This window comes from Anomalospiza imberbis, chromosome 1 (genome assembly GCF_031753505.1).
Source record: "Anomalospiza imberbis isolate Cuckoo-Finch-1a 21T00152 chromosome 1, ASM3175350v1, whole genome shotgun sequence".
Lineage (NCBI taxonomy): Eukaryota > Metazoa > Chordata > Aves > Passeriformes > Viduidae > Anomalospiza > Anomalospiza imberbis.
This window is the reverse complement of record NC_089681.1, coordinates 10,849,288-10,873,897: the sequence shown is the minus strand read 5'-3', so window position 1 is coordinate 10,873,897 and position 24,610 is coordinate 10,849,288. Positions and strand designations below refer to the sequence as shown.

At 41.6% G+C, this 24,610-nt stretch overlaps 1 long non-coding RNA gene across 3 annotated transcripts; it reads right to left on the bottom strand.

Moving 5' to 3' along the window:
• Positions 1-12,661: 12,661 nt before the first annotated feature.
• On the bottom strand, positions 12,662-18,587 carry LOC137468938 (uncharacterized). Of its 3 annotated transcripts, none has more exons than XR_010996272.1 (3): positions 18,186-18,587; positions 14,632-15,312; positions 12,662-12,808 (listed from the first exon to the last, which is right to left on the bottom strand). It is a non-coding gene; the product is annotated as an uncharacterized lncRNA (long non-coding RNA). The 3 variants fall into 3 exon arrangements; XR_010996271.1 differs by lacking the exon at positions 18,186-18,587 and having other exon boundaries at positions 14,632-14,779; positions 15,153-16,548; XR_010996268.1 differs by lacking the exon at positions 18,186-18,587 and having other exon boundaries at positions 14,632-16,548.
• Between the last annotated feature and the right edge of the window lie 6,023 nt (positions 18,588-24,610).

The following is a 24,610-nucleotide window of genomic DNA, read 5'->3' as shown; positions in this document are numbered from 1 at the left end:
CTTGAAATCTCATTTATTTTCTACTGAAGTGTGATGCTGAAGTGAAAAAAATTTAAAAAAAAAATTATCAATGAGAGAGACCTGTGCTGTATTAACTGGCCTTTATAAGAAGATCTGAGGTTTTCTAAAGCATTAATAAGGAGGGATCAGCTGTGTTAATTTATACTTCCAGTTGACAAAACTGACCAAGCATCTCCTACACAGTGCTTCAAAAGTAGCCTGAAGGGATAAAAGTACCCTGAAGTCTAAACTTTTATGAATAGATATCTTATGCCTCTGAGGCAGAAGAATTATTATGAGTAAATGATGTAGCTGAAGGAAAGCACAGTTCCGTGCATTCATATAATATGATTGCAGTGAAATTTTGCAGCGAACAGTATTTATTATGCATAGGAATGTACCTGATCCCTCTGTAGCCAAACTGTCATCCCTGATGATAAGATATCTATTCATTGTATCGCAGTTAGTGCGTAAAGAGAAGTAGAGAGCTGAATTGCCTGGCTTGAGGTCATGCTGCTGATCAGGGGATGTCAGAGTTATTTATAAGAAGCACAAAGAGCTGCCCATTATGTTCCCACAGCACAAAGAGCTCCAAAGGGACTTACAGCTTGCAAGTTTTACACTCTTCATTTTGTTAAGCCTAGGGTTTGAAAGTTTTGTCCTTGGGATATACATTTACTTTCCATATATTACAGTGAGACCAGGAAGAGACATTTACAAACTGTAGAAAATACGTGCAATGGTATATCAGAGATTTTAATTTTTGTGTTTGACACCAATTAAAAAGCAAAGGTGAAGTCTTTGTGGAAAAGAGATATCTTACCTCCGTGGTTCAAATGAACTGTCCGCAGTATATCAGCAAACAGTGCTCTTCTCAAGTACTTTCATGAATGTCAAGGTGACAATGTCTTTCACCCAATTAATCCCACAACTCCAATTTGACTCTGCTCCCACTCAAAAGACCTCAGGCCAGCAGGCCAGATTTCTTCTAGTAATTAGCCTTTAACCTTCCCAGTCTTTGCTTTTTCAATTGCCACTGGCTCTGTGTCAGACAGGAGTTTTATGCTTTTTTTAAAGCCTGTTTCACAATGGCACTTGCTTGACCTTTGGAGTATGTGAATTTATAAGGAAATTGTTTGAGAGAGCCTTTTTAACAGCTATTTAAGAAAGTAAGTGCTGGAACTTCCCTAGAAAGGCAACTTAATGCTTGCCTATATGTCCAGATGTATTTCTGTCCTCCTGACCACTTTAGATTTTGTTCTTTTCTTTATGAAGTGTAGAAAACTATAAATCCACCAGCAGTCAGTGTAGTCAGTCTGCATATATTAGAAACAAACAGTGGTCATTTTACAAATTCAGAGATAACACGGTGCTGTTCTCTATGCTCAACCCTAACTAGCCGCTACTGTGCCCACATTGTAAGTTAACTTGTATATATGGAGAACATTCTTCTGTATCAGACAGAACCAGAAAAATCCAACCACGTGTCCTGCACACTCCATCAAGAACAGTTTCATTCATTATCAATGGATACCAGCAGAAGTGGATGTCTGGAGATGCAGTGCCTTTTCAAAAGTCACGGTCAGCACCATAATGAAGTCCCAGCTGACCATCAGATTCAATGGTGTATAAAAATCATTTAGGTCTCCTGGGTCTAGGAGAAACCATTCAGGAATCACAGAATCATCAAGGCTGGAAGAGACCTCCAAGATTATCTTGTCCAACTGTCAAACCAGCACCATCATAATCGCTTCTAAACCAATCCCAAGTGCCACATCCAGACAAGCCTTGAACACTTCCAGAGACAGTGACTCAAACACCCTGGGCAACTTATTTCAATGCCTAATCAGTCTCTCAGTGATTTTTTTTAATAGTATCTAATCTGAACTGCCCCCTGCTGCAACTTAAGGTCATCTCCTCTCATCCTTTTCCTTGAGATATGGCAGAAGGGCCTGACCCCCACCTGGCTACAGCCTCTGTTCAGACAGTTGTAGAGAGTGATAAGGTCTGTCCTGAGCCTCTTCTTCTCCAAACTAAACACCCCCAGCTCCCTCAGCAGCTCCTCATCAGTCTTGTGTTCCAGACCCTTCACCAGCCTTGTTGCCCTTCTTTGGACGTCCTCCGGCATCTCAATGTCCTTTTTGAAACGAGTGACCAAAAACTGAACACAATACTCAAGGAAGATAAGTAGTCTGGCATTTCAACCTCAGAGAAACACTTTTTGAAAGAATTCCAGAAAGATAAAGTATCTCTTAGATTTTTGTTTCATTTGGCAGGGTCTAGAGGCAGTTCTGAAGGTTGCTGGCTGAAGCTGCTGAATCTAGAGGTGAATGCAGATTTCCAGAAAGATGACTGAGAGTGCTTGGTATCCAGCTGATCTGATCTTATTTGAATGTGGAGAGCTGATGGCAAAATTGGTGCTTCCACAGTTCCCTAATACATTCATTCACCACACTCAGATGGTTTCTGGTCTCTAACTGTTCCCTGTATTTTCTGTCCTCTAAACGAGACAGGTAAGCGCTAAAATAAATGCAAGTGTGTACGAAGAGCAGAGGGCTTTATACTTGTGGAGCTTATATGAAATGCTCAAATAAGATTTTTTTAAATCACGGAAAATTTCATCATGCCTGAATTCAGCCTACACAGAAATCACCACAGATGATATGGAAACTCTTGTAGGAAGAACCCTGGACTCTCTGATCTATTGTCAAAATGCCCTTCTGGGGCTGGCAGGATTCCTAAAGATAGTGGTGCTTATCAATGACCTTCCTGTAATCATTGGAAAGCTGCTGTCAGATCCTCCCAATGCCTCCTTTTTTCCCAGACTGAACAAGCCTCTTTTCACAGGTCAGACACTCCAGGTGTAGTTGTCTTGCTTTCTCCAGAAGGTCCTGAGTTCTGCTCATGGTTGTGTCCTGGCTGCAGACCTAATCCATGCAAAGTCATCTATTTTTCCCAGCTCAGTAGAATTGTATTATCAGCTGTAGGTGACTACATAGAGTTTTGGAAGGGCTTTTTCCAGACAACCAATAATCATGTGTAGATATCAATTATATTTTGACATGACAGAGATTCTGATCCTGAAAAATCAGAGCTGATCTCCAAAGGGGACACATAACTAAAGAAAAAGTCATGAACAAAGCAGCTGTTGCAACTGCGCATTTGTTCATGAAGTCCTTAGGTTGCACTCAACCTATAGTGATTAGTAATTAAACAAATTGATTGACACTTTGTTATTCTGCTCTGAATGACAGGTATGCTTACCTTAACAATATGATAATAATAAAAATTAAAACCAGTTCTTGCAAACTACTCCTGTCACTCACAGAAAGATTCAGAATGATCTGCATAGTTTTGGAAATTATTTCATTCCCTGAAGCATTTGAAATGGAGCTGAGTAAAATCTACTCTGTATTTTGTGAAGGAACTGCTGAAACTAAACTACTAAAAATGGTGGCAAGCAAGAATTAAATTAAGTTGTATAACTGCAGATAAGTATCTACAGTATAAGTCTTTTTAATATCTTCAAAGACTACTCATTTTCTTAGTGTGTCTGCTTTTAATGACTCACATTTCAAAGCAACAATAAAGCATATATTCGGGTGCTTTTAATGATTTTTTTTTTCTTTCAAGTCCAGTGAAAAATATGCATAAGAAGCATTTCATTTGCTAAGAAATAAATTTGTTGTCCTTGAGTTTTATTTGTCTTCCTTAATACCATTTCAGAGGTTTGCAGGTTATCATTAGATGTGTTGTGCCCCTAATAGGTAAGCTCTTTTGAGTTTGCTGTCATATATCTGATAAAATAGACAAAATGAACTTATCCTAGATAAATCTGTTTTAACACGCTTGGCAAACTTAAATTAACCAAAATATTCCAATTTCTAAATGCATATTCTGGAATAGAAGAGTGAAGATTAAGATCTCATATTTTCAGAAACCTCACTTTCTTTTTTACATTTTTTTCTATCTCAGTGCTATATTTCTCCTCTTACTGTGGGACAGGCAAAAGAAGGAAAATAAATGAGGCAGCGTCTCAAATTGAAAATCTCTCCCGTAAATAAGTTTCTCTCTATTCTTTGTTTCACCAGTAATGGACTTGAGTGGAATTATTTACGAGGTGCCCAGTTCACCTCAATATAACCACAGACATTATTTAGACAGCGGCATAATTGTGAATAGCATTTTCAGACAAGTAAAGGTCACTGTCTCTAGCAAAGCACTTCTCACCTAAATTAAGATGTGAAAAGGGAAGTTATCAGCCTTCAGCTGATCCTCAACTAGAAAAGTGAAGCCGTACATTCAGACACACTCACAACTCCTGCCTCTGCTTTTACAGGAAAAACAGGGAGAGGCAAATGGATCTTGGAGAAGGAACATTGTATGGCCAACTGGAATGGAGATGCTAAGGACAGGAACAGAGTGAGGCAAAGGTAATTTAGCACATTAACAGCGGGTAGACTCTGTGTGACTGCAGAATGGCTAAGCCAGAACTGGTGAGCCCTGCTACTAGCTCAGGGCAAGCCAGCTGCCCTCCCATATGATTTGGGTGCCACAAGCCCATGCTAAAGCCCAATTTGCCACAACCCCACTTCTGTGGGTGAGTTTGCTCAGAGCCTCTTACAAGTTGGGCTTTGGAAAGCACTCTATGCAAATCCATTTCTCTTGAATTGGCTCATCTTTTTAAAGACTCTTTGGACCAACATCATCACTTTCAGGAAGTTTATTTTCTTTCCAGAGTAATTGCTAATGTCTAGAATGTCTTAATGGTCCTTTGTAGTTATTAGCTTATGTATCAATACAATCGGGATCTTGGTGCCAAACTCCTTCCTGGTTCACAAACAGCACAATCGTATTAAAGCCAATGAGTTTCCATGGGGAATCTATCAGGAGCAGTTTTGGCCTTGAGTTCTCATATTAAGTAGAAAGCAGTGCCTAGATCAATGCCTCTTGGCAGAGCCCAGCATTCCATCAAAGAAACAGACAATTAGCAAATGATTAGTATTCACAAACCAAGAGAAATTGCCAGAAATTATTTTCTAAAAGGCTACAATGACCTTATTGGGGTAGATTTTTGCTGGACTGACAGTTCCAGCAGTCGGGCAGATTGTGCTGGGGACCATTTTCTCTTGATTTGTCAGAGACAAATCCTTCACAGGAGGGTGACAGTGCCTTTACTTAGGGCAGCAAGAGGCACACAAGGGCAGGATGCTGTGACAGCTGGGCATGAGAAGTTGCCCAGGACCCAAATAGTCTGTTATCATGTGGCCTATGGAGTGGGTCCTTCTGTTCAAGCATCTTCAACTTTTAATCCAGTAATTAAAAGGCTTCTTATATAATATAAAGTACAGAGTGGACCCTAAAGGAGGCTTGCAATGCTTGGCAAAGTGCATGGAGAAGGAGTAGTTCAGAGTAGTCCAGAAGAAAGGACTGGAACTCAGGACTTCTCAGCCAAGTGAGTAATCTCACAAGGCTGTGGAGCCAGACTTATTTTTGTTTCCTTTACCTCACCCAAAATTCTTGAATTCTCTTCCATACAGTGGGCCAGTTTTAACAAGAAACATGAATAATATGTCATCTCCAGAATAACTGTGAGTGTGAGGCCAACAGGGATCTGCTGTCCTAAGAAAAACTATGCCACAAAAACTAGGGTAAGGAGAACTTCATCTCTGGTGGCACTTCATCTTGAAGGCCAAGCTGCACAGCTACAATACATCCAAGGTCCTTCTGGACTCCAGGGCACCATGAACATGAGTTCATGTATGAAAGCCAAGTCATGTACCCAGGTACTGGGACTTGAATCTCCACACTGGTCTTTAGCATGGTTTTTATGCAGCTACTCTGTTCTAGACTTGTGAGAGTTGGCATGAGGCCTCTTATGTGTCAGCTGGCCTCAACAATACAGAGACCAGGGAATATTTAGTTATATGTACATGTAATTTTGGTGCTGAAGATGAATAGGCTGAATAAACCACTGAAAGCTTTCTGCTGACTGTCAAAATAACATAATGGGTCAGCTGAGACCAGAGAGTTAGTTTTAGGTGGATAAAGCTGCCATCAATTATTGTGGAGGCTGATTTGGTGTCATGAGATAATTGGTAGGCAGCAGCCACAGCCCCTCAGCAGCCACAGTGCTGTCAGATTTGTGTTCAGTCACAGATTTAAACTCTGGCAAGAAGTGATAGCCTGCCATGGAGCACTTTAATTTGCTCTAAAGAAGTTCCCCAGAAGCACATTCCTGGCACAGTGTTTGATAGCCAAACTGGACCCTCTGGTGCAAGACAACAATGCACAAATCTCAAGCAGCTATCAAAGAGCAGTTGGAGCTGGGTGTCCAGGAGGAAGATGTGCAGGATAGAAAGAGCTAATGGAGAAAGCTGAGTAACATTTTGCAAATCAGAGCTAACACAAAAAATATAGCAATGAAAATTAGAAAATTTACACACAGCTCTTCCCTGAAGTCACTTGAGCTTCCCCAGGAAATGAAAAGTAAAGTTTTTACTGTGTTTGGTAGCTCAATTGCTTTGAAAGGGCATAATGGTTGATTCCATTTCTTTAAAGTCCTATGGATAAACCAGAAGACAGAGCTTTGTGGTTTAAATCCAGTTGGAAACTCAGCCCCACACAGCTTCTCGCTCCCTTTCCCCTCAATGGGATGGGATAGAGAATCAAAAAAAGGGTGACAACTCATGAGTTGAGATAAAGACAACTTTATGGGTAAAGCAAAAACAGTATGCACAAAACAAGGAATTGATTCACTCCTTCCTATGGACAGGCACGTGTTCACCCACCCTTAGGAAAAGCAGGGCTCTATCATGCATAATGGTGTTCTGAGCAAAAAATACTCTGAAAATCACTCAAAAAATTCTCTCATTATTTCTTCTTTCCCGGTTTTATATGATGCCATATGGTATGGAATATCCCTTGGGTCAGCTGGGGTCAACTATCCCAACTGTGTCTCCTCCCAACTCCTTGTGCACTCCCAGCCTCATCACTGGTGGGGTGGGTGAGGAGCAGAAAAGGCCTTGACTCTGCGTCAGCATTGCTGGGCAGTACCAGAAACATCCCTGTGTTATCAGACTGTTTCCAGCATAAATACAAAGTACAACTCCATGCCAGGTACTATGGAGAAAATGAACTCTATCCTGGCCAAAAGCAGAACCCAGAGGCACTTTGAGTATGCTGCAAGCACATGATCAGATTCTGTTAAACTGAAAGAAGCAGCCTTGGCTTGCTGGTATACTGCTTTCCTTCCCTGGGCTGGTAGCTGAAAACCAACCCAGGAGCAAGCATGAACATGGAAAAGAGCAGAAAATACGAGAGAAAATATTACTTCTTCATCTGGAAGTCTGCATCCAGCAGTAGTGAGACATGGCAAAAATGGCAGTGGGAAGAGGCAGAGGTTGGTTTCACAAATTATCACAGGAATGGAAAACGCACACATGGGAATTGGAGGGACAGATTTACAAAGGATTTCATACAGCATCTTCCTGTAGAGTTTGAAGGAGCACATAGAGACCCTTGGAGAAAGGAGGATGCCAGAATAACATATAGGCAAAAAGTATATAGAATAAAATGAAAATGGGTGCTATTTCTTACCACTATTATTAGCCAACAGTATACAGATGAGAAAAGAACAATTTTGTGTTGTAATGAATACAGAGAGAGTGTCAGCATCATGTGACAGCACCAACCCAAACAAAATTAAAATAAATACATACATAAATAGATCTTTTCTTAAAACTGTGTCTTTGAAATTATGCACCTGAATTCATGCTCAGGAGTTTGCATTACCTGGAGTTTTTACACCCATGTTCAAAAATACTAGTCTAAAATTATTTAATAGGAGATGATTGATGATTCTGCTAGAGAGGACAAGAGTTTTCATTGAGATATCAATCTGTTATGTTCCAGGTTAAAGAGGGATTTATTTAGGGGCAGAATCAGCCACATGTGTGGTACATGTATTGCCTAACAACTATAGCACAGACTGTCATCAGTGCATGCTGTTGTAGTTTGCTGTTAGCTCACCACCTCCAACCCAGTGCCCATTACCGGCACAGCCATTTTGCCCTCAAGGCTGGGGCAAAGGGAGTCATTCCAAGTTGCACTCCAGCTGTCTGAGCCTCAGCGTATTCAGGTATTAAGCAGCGAAGGGGAGGTACTTGAAGTTTACTGACACGTGGCACTACATAAAAACAAGGCATTTGCAAAAAATGGAGACTGTCACAACATTGACTGGTGCCAGATCAGCTGTTCTTGGGCTGCGCAAGTACTTTCCCTCTGAGTTCTTCCAGACACAAGGGGGGCATAACAGGCTTGAGGATAAGTTTCCCTTTATTACTCAATGACCTTACCCAGCAATTCAAAGGGATCTGAAGTATCTATATTCTGTTCTTTATACAAAGTATTCGCATTCTTCCTAATTACTACCTATTCCCACAAGCGTCTTAACTTCCTTTTCTTAATAACCTTCTAGATTTCAGCAAATAGACACTGAAACAATGGCTGCTGCTACTTTGTGCTAGGTGCAGTATAAAAATAGATTAGGAGGGAAACTTTTCTTTGAAGACATCAAGATCTAAACAGATTGAAATAAATTGTGGAAGGGGAAACACTGGGCAAGAGGATGAAGTGATTAATGCTTAATTACAAAATCAGTCAATGGCAGAGAAAGGAAAAGGATGTGCAAATTCCTCCCCTTAGGGAACAAGTAGTTTATCATTTCACTTGCCTTGTTTCTGTTACTGATTCTGATGAGCACATTTTCCCTTCTTTCCCCAGAACAAGTGCACCTACCCAACATGCCAACAGCTCCACAATATTTTCTGCCTGAGAGGAGAAGGCTGACTCTTCCTTCTTTCCCCTCAGGTTGTGCTGTTCAGCTGTGATACCAGTTCTTTAATCATAGTGACAAGCAGAGAGGCTCTATGCAAATGCAAGCAAATAGCGTTTGACATTTATATGAAGATGATAAAGACAAACATTGGGGGCTGTTTTGAGGGTGGAGAATGTTTACACTACCAGTACAAGAGAACATGGAAATTTAACCAAGCAAAACTCCCAAGTCTGAGCTGACACGAGTTCAAAGATGGAATGACCTTGCTGGCTAAGTGGATGTTCCACAGGCTGTTAAATACATTAAAACTGAAGTGCAGCATCTGGTTTAATATCACTCTTGCCAGGATACACCCGCCTTTATCTTCCTCCTTCTACCATATTTTCTAACAGATTTTTTGCATCATATTAAACCTTGTATTGATATTTTTGTTTGTCAGTTCCCCCATATGAATTTAGAGAGACAGAGAGGAGTTATGAATAGCTACCTTTTGGGAACTTCAGAACATCTGTGGCTTGATCTAAATTCTACCAAAGGAGAATTTCTGTTGACTTCAGCAGGGGCCACCTTATCCTATTTATACAGTGTCTAACACAGCTATAGACAAATCTCACAGGAAATATATAGACACTCCTGTAATAGCATAGCAATAATAAAAGAATATTATCTACAACAGTACATGGATATGGATATGGATATGGATATGGATATGGATATGGATATGGGTTTTCCAGCTGCTCTTTTTCTGTGGATGCTCCAATTTCTAACTTGAATTTGAGGCAGAGAAGCAGAATACTAGAGGAGTGTTTGCATAAGCCATTTTGATACATCATGATAATTTCCCCATCAACAGATAAAGCCTTTCTGTTTCAATCTTTCTTCAGAGACAGTTGCAATGTATCCACCTACAATTGTAATACTGTCCTCCAGCTGGAGGCACAAGAATAAGCCTCTCACTAAGACTCTCAGTTTTAAAAGTGAAGCCTGCAGGCACTCTGGGTCTTGTGTATACAAAAGTAAGATAACTCTGTTACAGTTTGTAGTTTTTGACTGGAATTTGCCTAGATTGTTTTATTTTTGTTATCAGAGATGAGAGAATAATTCAGTTATGAATCCTATGTCATCTTTGTGTCTAGAAATTCACCTGTTCTTTTCCAGCTTACTTTGTTAAACTTTCTTAGCATCTTATGTATAATTTCCTGCAGAGATTTTTTGGATCATCTGGGAAATAATTAGATGTTATCACTTAGTGGATGCTTAGATCCTAGCTGTGTTGCAGGGTCCTTTATCAGAAAGCATTTCTTTTTTCAGGAGATTGATAGAAAATTGGAGAAGCCCGGAAAAGTTTTGTCTTTTTTTTGTCAAAACCAGTGAAGTAAGCTATGGATGGATATTCATCTGAGGATATTATCATCCTCCATATTTTATGTAAACAAGTCAGGATTTATCATCATAGAGTCACAAGGTGTGAACTGTGTTAGCTGATCTGTAGGAAACCTTTGTGCTATTTCTAACCATCCATATGACCAAGTTTCCCTTCCTGTCAGTCTTCTGTACCTTGTTTCTGAATGCCCTACACAACTTAGGATGAAAAATAACTGCTGCAAAAATGATCATGTTGTAACATAGACAGCAAATCTTATTCATTGTTTAAAGTCCACCTGTTACTATGAGGTGGACTTTTAATTAAGAGGTCTTATCACTCCTTGCCTGGAGCACACATCAGAATAGCCCCTGGGTGAACATTCCTCTGGCATTTAACTGTCTCCTCTCCCTTTCTCTGGTGCCCACTGATGAATAAGTATAGGTGTTTTCTGAACACGCACTGTATTATTTCGTTTACCTGTCCATATGTTACAGGCCTATGAGAATGTGCCACCATCCACAAGCAACAGATAGGTCTGGTGTTTGTTGGAGAAGGGGAAGAAAGGCAAGTGTAACTCCAGACTTCCCTGCCCAGCCTTTCTCTCACTTTCTTGTGAAACTGTGACAAAACACAGGTCCTCCACTTTGACTCATTTGATTTTAACACCTAAGCAGAGCTGAGTGCATATCAGGGAGCTACAGTTTATCATCCAAGGAATCTCTCTTCAGTTGGTGCCTAAGTCCTGGTCACCATGGAGTGTAAACCAGCTGGAAAAATCTGTCCTGGCCATTCAGGTGAGATCCCTCATTATGTGCGTGGAGTTGCTAGCTAAGAAAACAGATCTATAATTTAATGAACATACTACATGTCTCATCAAACACTATGGATTCTGGTTTTCTGAGGTACATCGAAGTATTGTGTTGTCTGCATTGATTGCACAGGAAAGACACTGTATCAAACTCGAAGGCAACTCAATGGTTTACAGCACCCTAACACTTGTGGGCAATAACAGGACAATGACTCATGGCCCAGAGTTATTGCTGAGGCTGTGAGTTAATACATTGAAGGACTATAAAGAGATAAAAAGCAACTGAAGATATAAAGTCAGTAATTCCAAGATAAGTCTTACCTTTTCTCAGAGAAAGCTACTTCAAGAAAACAATTTAGTCCATCTTGATTAAGGAAAGTGAAATAAATCCCACTGCAGATGTTCCTCGCATTCTCTTTAAAATGTGGGAACCATGACAATTAGCTTTAATTAGACAACCAGCTTTAAGGTATTAGATCTCATGAAGAAGGATAATAAAAATAATACTGGGTTTTATTTGAAGAATATTGAATTTATTGTTGTCAACATGGCAAATTTTCTGACCACACCAAGATGTGTCAAGTTATTACAAGGAAGTGATGCCATCCAGAGGGAACTAGAAAGGTTGGAGAGGTGGGCCTGTGTGAACTTCATGAAGTTCAACACCAACTGCAAGGTCCTGCACCTGGGTCATGGCAGTCCCAAGCTGGGTGGAGAATGGACTAAGAGCAGCCCTGGGGAAAAGGGTTGGGGGTGTTGGTTGGCAAAAAGCTCAAGAAGACTCAATATTGCACTTTGGCCTGCATCAAAAAGAAGTGTGCCCTGCAGGTCAAGAGGGGTGATTCTGCCCGTCTACTCTGCCCTTGTGACACCCTGGAGTCCTGCATCCACCTCCTGGGCCCCTAACACAAGAAAGACATGGACTTGTTCCTAGAGGAGGGACACTAAGTCGATCACAGGACAGGAGCTCGTCTCATGACAGGATGAGAGATTTGGGGCTGTTCATCCTGGAGAAGAGAAGGCTCTGGGGAGACCTTATATAACTTCCCTGTACCTGAAAGTAGGCCTACAAGAAGGCTGGAGAGGGACTTTTCACAGTGCTATGATAGGACAAGGGGTAATGGCCTTAAACTGAAGAAGGACAGGTGTAGATTAGATATTAGGAAGAAATTCATAATTGTGAGGGTGGTGAAGCACTGGAGCAGATTGCTCAGAGAGTTTGTGGAGGCCCCATCCCTGGAGAGGTTCAAGACCAGGCTGGATGGGGCTCTGAGCCATGTGATGTATTGGAAGGTTCCCTGCCCAAGCCCGGGGATTTGGATCTTTAAGGTCCATTCCAACACAAAGCATTCAATGATTATATAATATCCAATGTGAGGGAAGGTCAGCAACCCATTCAAGTGGAGTACATGTAAGTTCAAGCAAAGTAACAATTACAACTACAGGTAGTCCACTAAATGCATGTTTTGCTGTGGCTATGTGGCTAAAGAAGATTCTTTCAAGGTTATAGCTTAGAAATACTTTTTTAGATCACTGACCCAGAAGAGTTTTGCAATGTCTCTAAAGTAGCTGTTGCAATCTGTTACAGTACATAACTTAGGGAAACTTTAGTTCACAAATCAATGTTCCAATAAAGTCAAACAACACCTTTCCTAGTTGTCATAGTTTATTGTATCAAGACCCTACTTAATGTAGTTTTAGTTGCTGTGTCATTGATCCAATTGATTAGATTGGCTTCTCTTGAGCTCTTAATTTACACTGAATCTTTGTGGAGGAGAGGTATTCAGCCTGGGCACTAGAATATAGAGTAAAGAGCAATTCTAGTTAGTCAGAAAAGTGATTTATTCAGTGTTTTGTACATCTGATTTCGATGACTCTGAGATCACATTTGTGGGTTAAAACCAGTTGCAGCTTCACTGTAGGTAGAAGTACTATTGGTTGTTGGACTAAAATAAATAAGGTCAGGAGTAAATATTGAGTCTTATGTGCAAAAAGGATTCTATTAACTGTGACTTTCCCTACACAGGGATACATCAGATACAGACCATAATTGTTCTGTTCTGCTCTGATGGACCAGAGCAGCTGCAAAAGAAGCTTATCCAATTCCCTAAAGCAGGGAGGTAACTTCCAGTGTTGTTGGCTTTAACTTGCCTTGTCAAATGCCTTCTGTCAGAATTGAGATGGGCTAGGGGGTGGAAAAGTGACCTGTGGCTGTTTGGCCCTCGTATCTCTCAGGTTTATCTTGGATGTGGGCTGTGGCTGAGTGGCAGGAGGATGTAGTAAGCCACTTATAACAAACTTGTTCTTGACTGTGTTATTTTAGACATTCTAACCGTGGATAAGACAGTGAAATCAAAATCCTTAGGGCCTTTGGGTACTCTGGATTTCATTGACTTACTGTTGTCATCACTTCAGAAGCAGGTGAAAGCTCTAGGAAAGATCCCACAAATGGTTTTATTTCCATCAGATGAAGAAAAATCCTAGATGCAAATAGGTACAAATAGTGTCTTATATTACTCTTAAAAGAACCAATTATTTGAACAGTCTGGCTGTGTAGAAGTGGGTATGAGCTGTAGATACTCTAAGAATCTTGTGATATGACTCATCTCACCTATTTTAAGCAATCTGCAAGTTCAGCGTCCATTTTTTTTTCTTATCTAGACTCCCTATATGCCTTGGAATATAGGTAGCTATGGCTGGTGACCAGAAACTCTCTGGAAATGTTTGTTTTCTCTCCACTTATGACAGAAGGAGAGAAGATATCTGTTTTTTACCCTTCATTCAAAAGTAAATGATAGATTTTTGTAATTCAAACTAAAGAGATGATTCTACAAGCAGACAGAATCATATTGCATTTAAAATAATTTGCTTCTCATTCTCTGGTAAAAGACAATGGGTACAGGCACAAGAAATATGTTTTAGCCCAAGGCTATAAATAACTTCAAGCAAATTTCAGATAACTTTCAAAAATATGTAAAGCAGAATATTAGAAAACCCAAAATTCCTCAGAGCATTGTTGACTAGATAATGAAAAAAAAAACTTATTTTTAGATTTTGAGTTTAGTACTTTGGCTAAATTCCCTGCAACAATCTGTGGGCCCAGGCCTAACTTAGGCAGATTTCAAAGATCATTTAGACTTAATTCTTGGTCTGTAAGACTTTTTAATAACTTAAAAATCTTCTCAATAGCAGCAGAAGGTTATAAAAGCAAAACTTGTAACAAAAGCTATATCCTCTAGGGATGGCCCAGTGCTTACAGGGTAAATTTGTTGCAGGTAGCAAACATGAAATTAAATCAACTGCATGTGTTAATTACTTGGCTAGCCCTTTGAATGTCCTGAGAACAGTGAGAGAAAGGAAACTGGGAAAGAGATAACATATTCTCATTTCATATAATTAATAAACCAAAGGAAAAATTAGAAACATATGAAGAATATTTTCTGCATAGACACTGGATGAAATCTTTCTAGCACTTACAGAAGTATTGAGCAGGTGACACAGGACACAGAGCATCCACTGTGGCCCCTTCTCCTCATGGTATGCCAAGCACAAGGGTAAGACCACTACAGAATAATCTGTACAATGGGCTCCTCCCTGAAATACATCAGCCTTACTCACTGGAGGTCAGAAGCTTCTACTTTGTGCTCCAGAATGTTCCCTGTTTTGGTTCTCATACCTTTGTGATACAAAGCTACCAGGAACGAGAGGGTCCAAAAAATACGGTTCTGAAATCCCTCAAGATGTACTACTTCAGGGCATACTTTTCCTGGAGAGAAAAAAAGAAGTAGAGAAAATCTTGGGAGGTTGATTTGGCTGCCTTTCTGAAGGCAAGCCAGCTGCCAGACTTTCATTGTTACTCAATTGATATTTCAGTGAGGATTATATTTATTGTGAATGTGTGAAGAAGATGAAGGCAATGCCTCTTGAACTAGATTGGGTCAGAACAGAAAAAGAAGGTCTTTTCATTCAGATAGCTCTGAAACACAACCCTGTTGTTAGCAGCATTTTTTGATTATGTAATTTTTAAATTATTTTTTTCTTTGTTAAAGAAATCCAAGGGACAATAGAGCCAGGAAGACAATGGACATAATGAACACATATGCGGAAGAATGTTCTAAGAAAGAAAAACCACACAATACTGGAAAGACATTTGTTGAACATTTTCCTTCACAGGTTTTGGAGGGCCAGCAAAGTAAAACATTGAAGATTTACACTAATGAAGGCTAGAGCTTCCTTAGTCTTTTAGTCCTGGTGAACTTGATGTTCAACTTGACATTCATGTTTAGTCTATGGTTTTATCTGAACACTAAAATCATAGAAGATAGAGTCTATCTTTTCATGGCAGAGACTGACTTTGCTTTATATAGCAACTACCAAATTAGATATTATTGCAACAGCAAGAGTAGCTTTGACATAGCATGTGCCAATTTGCTTTCCCAAAATAATGACATTTTTAGAAGTTCTATACAAGTTCAAAACAAATTCTAGCAGATGTTTAAATTAATTTCAGATTTTGACCCTTTAGGGTTTACTCTAATCTTATTTTCTAGCTTCATGTGATAATTTCAAGACCAATAAATTGAGTTTCTTTATTTTATGACTGACAACTACAATTCTTACTGCATTTACAAGACTTCAGGATCTATGCTCTTCAGCAAAATGCCAACATATCATCATGAAACAGCAAATAATGGTAATTATGTGCTGGGAAAGCAGAAGATGAAAACTCCTCACATTCAAATAACTATATATAAATGTACATTGCAAAGAGGAAGTGTTAACTGCTTCTAAATACCAAGATGAGTTCAATGCTATGATTTTGTGTCAGCCTTAAAGGAAAGATCCACTCACTATATAACATTTAATCAAGTACAAATGGTTTCGTGCTATTCTTTCTTTCTCATTTTCTGTCTCTTTCCTTTATGCCTTGGGGATACTTTCTTCCTCTGTAAGAATATTAAAGTAAATATATATTCTCAGATTTCAGAGAGCAGTAATTACAGAATAGAGAGATCAAATTTCCACAGCTTGTAATTTTCATTACTTCATCCCTTGCTCAGTGATGGGAGTAGACAAGCTCCAAGAAACAGCTGAAGCCTGGTGTGGAGGACTGATTTTACCATGAGAAGAAGAGGGGGGATTAAGTGGGGTGTAAAGGGCTTGAGAACAGATTCAAATGCACAGAAGAGGTGGGGAGAGGCAGAAGGAATGATACTGCAGAGAGGGGTAATTTTTGACATAAACCCACAGAATTAACTTATATTTTGATCACCAGGCCCTTGAGAACCTCAGTTAAAGTGGTTGTAGGAGAGAAAATTGGTGGTGAAACAGCCCCCTCCCTTAGCCCATTTGAGGTGGTGTAGGGTGTCCTGTTCTCCTGTTCCCAAATGTGACAGTGTTATTTCTCAGACAGAAATCTCAGAACTGGGATCAGCAGAATTTTAATTACATGCATTTGAAAATGAACAGAAATAAAAAGACAGTAGTCATCCGTCTGTATGCTCCTGAAATCCCAGAGCCCTCACTCTTCCTTTTGAATTCAGCAGGGTTAGAGTTTCCATATATTTCCATGTGGTCATCTCCAAGGGTTAGATGGGATTAGATGGTGAGGAGACATTTAAACACTTGGTTCCTTCATTCCCATTGACAGTCTGTGAAGAGGAGTGATCCCATTAGATCTCTGCTTTCTTCAAGGTGTTCCCTACTTCCTCTGTGAAAGTGGGAGGACAATGCACACAGGAGAATTACTGTAGGAGGATGAGCCTAATTATGAACATAGTCCACTGTGGCCTCAATCTTCCCCACTCATTTGGTGGTCCAAAATAACAATGCACCACACCGCATTTAAACCCCCAGAGACACTGAAGAGAAAGGCTACTGTTTTGAGGGTTCTCATCAAAATAAGTGCAAAATATAATTCAACTTAGCTGAAAACTCTCCATATGAATTTATATTGGATTTTGAACTGCCTGGGAGTTCTCAATTCTGGACCTCAGAGTCCCTCATCACACACACTGACTAGCAAAGGGAAATGTAGAACAAAAAAGCCATCTCAGACTGCAGCTTGGTAAGTCTTTTAGTTCAGAGAAAGTTGGTGTTTGGACAAGACAGTTCTTCAGAAGCATCAGTCAAAGTGCCCTCCTGATGGAGGGTTTGAAAAACAAGGTATAATTTGCTGCAGTCCCATGTAGGGCTACAAGATACTCATCTGGAATTTGTAATGAGCAGAGCTCACCTCCAGCAAATTCCACTCCATTAAACACCAGTGGGCCCCACAGCACCATTGATGGCCTCAAACATCCTTGTTCCATCTTCTCTCTTACTCTCCACAATGGAGGCTTCCTTCCCTTCATGTTGAGATGGGTTTGTTAGCTGGTGTGTTGACTGGTTTGGCTGAGGCAGTTTTCGTCCCTGATCTATATTCATACATGATAAGCAGGATGGAATTTGCCAGCATATCAGCTGGAGTTTGCAATTATAATTTGTCACTCTCTCCAGGTCCAGTCTTGCTGTTAAAAACTATTCAGAGTTCAGACAGAGAAAAAAACCACAACCCTTTTCTATATTCCTTAGCCATAGAAAATCTATGACCTCAGTTGCCCCCACTGTCTTCTGTTTAAGATCTTGGCCCATCAGTAATGAGTGTTCATGTGTGTATTTTCAGTCACAGGTAAAGCTGACATCCATTGTGTCATGCAGGACTGTCAGGTCTCACGACGTGCACAAAAAGAGCCATTTGACTGTTGCCTCACATTGCTGGGAAGGTGGGAAGTGTCACCTTAATTCATGTGTAAGACGTGCTCTCTCTGACAGAAAGTTGGATCATAACTTATAGATAGCTCAAGGTACTGAGCTGCTGCTGGACATCTGACACTTTAAAGATCCTTGTACTTAGGAGCCCTGTAGTAGAACACCATCCTGTACCTCACTGCAAGCTCCCACATGAGCCCATGTAGCAGACAACGTGTGTCTCGAGATGCAGTTTAGTTCCTGCTTTGATACATCTTATCACCTCTTCAATCAAGCTGATGTCTCTAGCAGTCAACTGGTGATTTGGATACAGGAAGAAACCTATTTGAAATTTAAACAGATTGACAGAACTAAGAGTCAAACTGACATGAAAGCAGCAAGGGCTGCGTTGAGCAGTGGAGGGCAGGATGGGGCAGGAATACCTGAGCTGGTATCCCCAGTTCCAGTGCTGGGATGTGTGTCACACCATGGTGTCAGGTTCTAGCAGGCTTCTCCTGCATAGTGACTTCCACTCTATAAGAAGGATGGGGACAAACTTTTCAGCGGGGCCTGTTGCAACAAGACAAGGGACAATGATTTTAAACTGAAGGAGGGATGTTTTAGGTTAGTTATAAAGAACTTTTACACAATGAGGATGGTAAAACACAGGCACAGGTTGCCAGAGACGTGGTAGGTGCTCCATATCTGGAAATATTCAAGGTCAGGTTGGACAAAGCTCTGAGCAGCCTGATCTGTGAGAGATGTCCCTCTGCACATGGCAGAAGGGGTGGACTACATGATCTAAAATGTTCCCTTCCAGCCCAAGCCATTCTAAGATTCAATTTGAGAGACATAAATAGGGGGAGTGGTTGTGAATGAATGTTCTAGGCTGTGATTTTTCCAGTATTTTATTTAAATGCATCAACCTGCCTTGAGTGTCAACTCCACAGCTGCTAAAATCTAACTGATTTGGGAGGATCACTAGCTTTGAGAAGGAGAGAGAAATTGGGTACCGCAGTGGCATCACTTACAAATCTTACAAATCAAGTCTTTGCCTATCCTTTCCAAAGAGAGGGGGAAGAGGAAAAAGAAACAGAAAAGGGACCTAAGCAGGGAAGTCCTGCTCCCCTTTCCCTTCTGTGGAGCCCTTGGCTGGAGGGAAGCTGGGCAGGAGGGTTAACGGGGCACCAAGGCGCCCGGGAGCTGGAGGGCACCGCCTCTCCACGCCGCCTGCCCGGGATGCTGCGGGGAACAGCGGCGGAGAGCGGGGACAGCCCCCGCAGCCTCCATCGGCCGAGGGGCTCCTCTGCCTGCCCCAGCAGGGCGGGGGCTGAGGCGGGGCGCGGGGAGGCCGCTGGGTGGCAGCATGGCCCCGCCGGGGAGCGCCGGCCCCGCCGCGCTCCGCCCGCAGCGCTCCGCCCGCAGCGCCCCGCGCAGAGGGCAGCGGGGGGGCAGTGCGCGGGCAGGGCGTAAGTCGGTGCTTTCCTTCGCCAAAGTCCTCCCTAAAAGCAGAATGAAAAGAAAATTGCTCTAGTTTTCTTTTTTCTTTTTTCTTTTTTCTTAGTACTCAGTGGAAAGTACCATGATACAACAGAGCCAGCGTTTAGCAGATCTTTGGTCCCTGCAGCCCCAAAGCACCCCAAGAGTCTCCTGTCACTGCTTCCCCATAACTCGCAGCCCCTGAACAGGCTCTGGGTGTGAGGGATCCTGACACCCACCCTTCAGGCACAAGAAAATATGCATTTTCTTCCAAACTCTACTGTGAGAACTTTTCTAACATAACTCTATGATTCTATTGAGCAGAGTGCCAGGGCTGCTAAAGAAACATGTCCTGCTTGTAGAAACCCAGCAGGCCCAAGTCTGCTTCTTATGCTTGGGGCAAGAGAGAAAAAAGAGGACAGACAGGCCTTTCTTTAACCTTTCCCCTTCCTCTTGCTCCTAGGCAGCCTGGGGCTGTCCAGATCTCAGAGCAGCTTTGAGAAGAGATTAACCAGAGCCCTCTGGCCTGAAATTGCAGCTTCCTCCACCTCCAGCCTTCCTCTAGGCTTTCCCAGACAAAGTGGGGCAAAACTATCCAACATCAGCTCTGTTCTGGGTCACTTTGTTCCCTGCAACAGGAGCAGTGTGCTAGGCTGGACCTGCACTGGGACATGTTTGCTGCACTTCATCCCCTTCTGTTACTGACATGTTCTGCTCACCAGTGACCACAACTCAAACTATCATCCCAGACCAAACAGCAAACCTGTTTTGCTTCAGGGAGAGACCAGCAGCCAGCAGAACTTGGATATATTTTGTCCTGACTCTGCCCTTTAGATTGGCATTGAGAGGGCCAGCTTGTTCTTCCTCACCCATGCCCTTGCCACACCATCTTCTTGAGCTGTTTCTGTCCCCTCGGGAAGGTCACCTTATGTTGCCAAAGCTGCATAAAGGGGCTTTAGTGCAGTTTGAAAGTCAATCCAAATTATCCTGTAATTACCACTTGTGCTTATAACAACATGAAGGAATGAACTCCTTTGCCCCTGGGCAGTAGTCCAGCCTACCCTTGCTTCCTCATCTGCTCCCACCCTCCAGTCTATCAGAAGTGGCTGCCAAAAGCAGGATCACACAGGATCCATCCTGAATTTCCCCCTTGTGCTCTGAGAGCTGGGGGAATGTGTCTTGCAGCAGCTGCTTATATCTATGGGCATTAAACTTAATTAACTGCAGTCTCAGAGGGCAGAAGCTGGAGCAGTGGATCACCCTATTCCCTGCTGTGTTGATACCTCCCCATGGTCAAATCATCTGATTTATATGGTTCCCTTTTCACTTCTTGCACAAACAGATGACCCATGACAGTGCTGAATGAGGAAATGACCACATGAATTCCTGTGTCTTGCATCATTCAGGTCAGATCTGATAGCCAGAGCAACCCTTCTGGCCTTAAATTTGCAGAGGCTTTGTTAAAAGAGCTTTGAGGCCCTTGCACACCTTAGCATTGGTCACTTGGCCTGTGCCTACTGCCAGAAGAGATGGAGTTGACAAAATTGACCATATATTGACCTGAATAAAATAGGATTAGTAATAGCACAGATGAAGAGGCTGGCATGGCCATCATCTTCAGCAACTGAATGCAGACCTCATTTTAGAGGCAGAAGGCAGTGCTATCTGCTGTCAAATCATAGGGAAAGATTCACTGAAGAGTGAATGACTGACCTGAGTGGGGAAAAAAGAAATAAATCCCTGCAGCACATGCCCTCAAGGACCAGGGCTGCATCATTGAGATGGAGCAGACTGGGTAGTCCACAAACACCGACCAGGTCCTGAAGCAGGAGGGAGGCAGTGGAATAGAGGGGCTGTGCTGTAAATGCAGGAGGCACAGGAGGAGGTGCCAGGAATGAGCAGTATCTGGAGGAGTAGGATTTGGCTGTGTGAATCTCACTTTTGGCACATGAGTCTTGGCAGGTCTTGTGGGGGAGCTGAATGCTGCCTGTGTATGACATATCTGAGGACACTGCTTGGCTCTAGTAAAAATCTTCCAGGGTGTGGTTCAAACACTTTTCTCCTGTAAAAATGCAAAAGCACTCAAAATTGCTTTATCTGGATGCTCTGCAGTATCTTTTGCCTCAAAATGCCAGAAATACCCTCGAGGGATAATGAAAACTGAAAGGAGAATACTGCAGTTTTTAAAAAGAACAGTTTAGCGTGGCAGCTAAAATCTTCTACCCACAGCCAGCAGTGGCAGCTAAAATCTTCTACCCACAGCCAGCAGTGTAAGATACCTGTGTGCTTGTTCTATAAAACAGCTATAAGATCACGGAAGAGTGAACAAACAAACAGAGGGAGCATGTTAGACTCCAGGACTGCAAGCTCCAACAGGTTCCCAGCCCAATGAGACAGCTTGCTGAACAAGGGATATTCAAAGTTTCAGCCTTCTCAGTACCCTTGTTGTAGCTGTTTCAAATGAAAGGCTTGCAGTGATTTTTAAGCTGTGAGACATTTACTATCCGGGGAGGATCCCTCTCCCCATTCCTTGACCCAGCATGGCTGTATAAAGTGACAGGCTCAGCATTAGGAGGGCCCTTTCTAGTCCGTGGCTCTGCTCCACTCATGCCAGCTGAGTTGGTTGCATTAAAAATAGCTTTCCATGAAAGCTATAATAGGTTACATTTGACATCTGGATCCCCATGTTTCCTTGCCATCAAAATTTCTAAAGTTTTGCTTAAAAGAGCCTGATAAAGTCTCCCATCTTTGGCATTGTGTTCTTAGGGGATGAATAACTGGAAATCAGAGCTGAGAGTTGTCTCAAGCCTGTACTACAATAGTAGGGAAATTAAGAAACATTTAAAGACAGAGTCTGAGCAGGGGGAAATAGCTCTGGGTGTTTCTGTATGGCTGCTAATATCAACAATCAGTTACTGATTTAACTCTTATGATATACTATTCCAATTGGAGCACATTAGAGAGATGGCTTATGGTGACATTGTCACCCTCCTTCTGTAATTCCCTGTTACACTCACCAATGCCCAAGTTCAGCATCCCAAAGGAATGAGTCTTACAGGAATGTGTGGCCGCTTCTCCATTCTGGGCATGGTTCAGATTTCTAAGTGAGATTCTTTACTCATTTAAGTGAGGAGTAACTAATTTCTGAAACCTTTAAATTTTGTTTATGACTTCTCATTGCTTATCTCTTGAAAGAAAAGCACATATGTACAAAGGTGGATTTTAGGTGACTTCCTAGGTGAAAATTGAGTCACATGCAGAGTTTTAGATGCTGCCAGGTGGATAAGGGTGAGCAGAGGGTGTGTACTGCAACCTGTGAATTGGATCCTAGGTGGAATCCAGGCATGTGCATCCTTAGGTGGTAGTGAGGCAGGGCTATTTGCCATTCCAGGGGTCAAATGCTTGAGCATTACAGAATGCAGTGACAAAAATGTTATATCCTCTTCAGTTATTTTTGTTTTCTATGATTCTCTATTCTTTATGACAGTTTGCAAGATAAAGGTTTTCTGATGTTTCCAGTGCCATCAGCTGAGCAAAGGGATAAATGGTGATTTAGAATGGAAACCAGACAAAAATCCAGTGATAGTTGTTTTTTTTGTTCTTTTTTTTTTTTTTTCTTTTCATTGTTGTTGTTATTTTTTTTCTTTTTGTCCTATTTGGAAGAGAAACAAAAGCAAATTAGTGGCGTCAAAAATAACTGCATCCTCTTGGAACCTCAGTTCAACATATTGAGTCAAATTCCCCCAGGTATAATACATTAAAGTACATCCTGATTTGCTTATCAAAACAAAGAATGAGTATGTACATGCCAGGGGTGGGGTGCTGAGTGGTGAAGGTGTCCTGCTGTAGAATGGAAATTGTGAGTCTTACAGCCAAAGGCCACTCTCTTCTTCTCTCCAGCTGTTTCTGCTCTTGCAGGCTAGAAAAGTTCAAACAAGCCAGATGCTGTGCTAGTCACATTGTTCCCCTGACTCCTCCTGGTGTACATTAATGTTTCTAGCCTGCACTGGATATAGGCTTGAGACCTTTGTTGTGGAGCCTGACTTAACACAAATAAAACAGCCCTGAACTGCCCAGAGCTGTCATCTCCTTCTTTCCTGTAGTGTGAAATCAGTCCTGCTTGTGCCTGGCACACACTGATCTTGAGCCTCTGCCCTTCCCTGACACAGACTTGCTCTGTAGTCACAAACCTCCTTTTTAAAATTTTCCTCTGCTTCTGCTCCTATGCCTGGTCCTGGCAAAACACAGAGCAAGCACAGAGCTGTGAACAGCCATTTGGGCAGAAACCACAGGAAGAGAAACCTGTGCGTCCTAATCTCTGCTGGATTTCTGCATGTGTGGCACTTACACAGGCCATTCAATTCACTATAATGTGTGGGACCAGACTGTTCCAATTTACCCTTTTTCGTATAATGGAATTTTACAGAATGAAATGCTGCTCCTCTCTGTAATGGTTCCTGGAACACTGCTGTTTGCCATATACTACAAACCTCTCTGATATTTTTTTCTTATCACAGATAATCCGTGGAGTTGTTGTTATAACATTCCCACTTTCTACTTCACCACTGACCCAGCCTGGTAATTACAACACCACTGAGTCTCTCTTGGGTTTGGTAATAGGTGTCATGTGCTTGAGTGATGAGTAGCCCCAGCTGTTGTGTTTCATTTTATTTTTTTAACCTGAACTCATGTGAATTCAGTAACATATAATCTACTGAGCACTGAATGAATCATGCAGAACAGTTTGTAAAATCCTGGATATAGCTTCAGAGTACGCAAGCCATTTTCCTGGAAGAAGTTGTGTAGAATTTCATTAGCTGGATGAATCTGGTAGGAAGCTCTTCATGTGTGATGTATTGTTTCTCTGGGATTTTTAATGTGTTGTGAAAGTCTGCTGATGCAACACTCATCCTTTAGTTTGATATTACAGAAAAAAAAAGGAAGTTGTTTTTATCCAGAATGGTTTGATTTGGAAAATGTTATCAACTTATTATTCTTGCATAGCATCTTTAGATATTTTCTGTTGCTAAACACTTCTGTAAATACACTCTTACATCAGGGCTTATATATTTAGCCTTTGCAGGATGAGTTACAGATGTCCTGAGAGGATCCTTTAGAGGAGAAAGGTGGTTCATGGAAAAATATCCTCCACAACATGAGTTTGCCTTAAGAGAGGTGACAGAGAATGCAGGAATAGAAAACTGACCAGGATAATAAAAACCTTTCTATGGCTCAGGAAGAACACGATGTATTGGACAGTGGTCCATTTCCTGAATGTGCTGTAGCTGTTAAGGAGTGACCGCCCACACTAAAAGTAATTTGTTAGTTTCTCCTGATGATTCAGGTTTCAGGGCCATTCTTTCTTTTAATTGTTGTATAGCTCTAATTT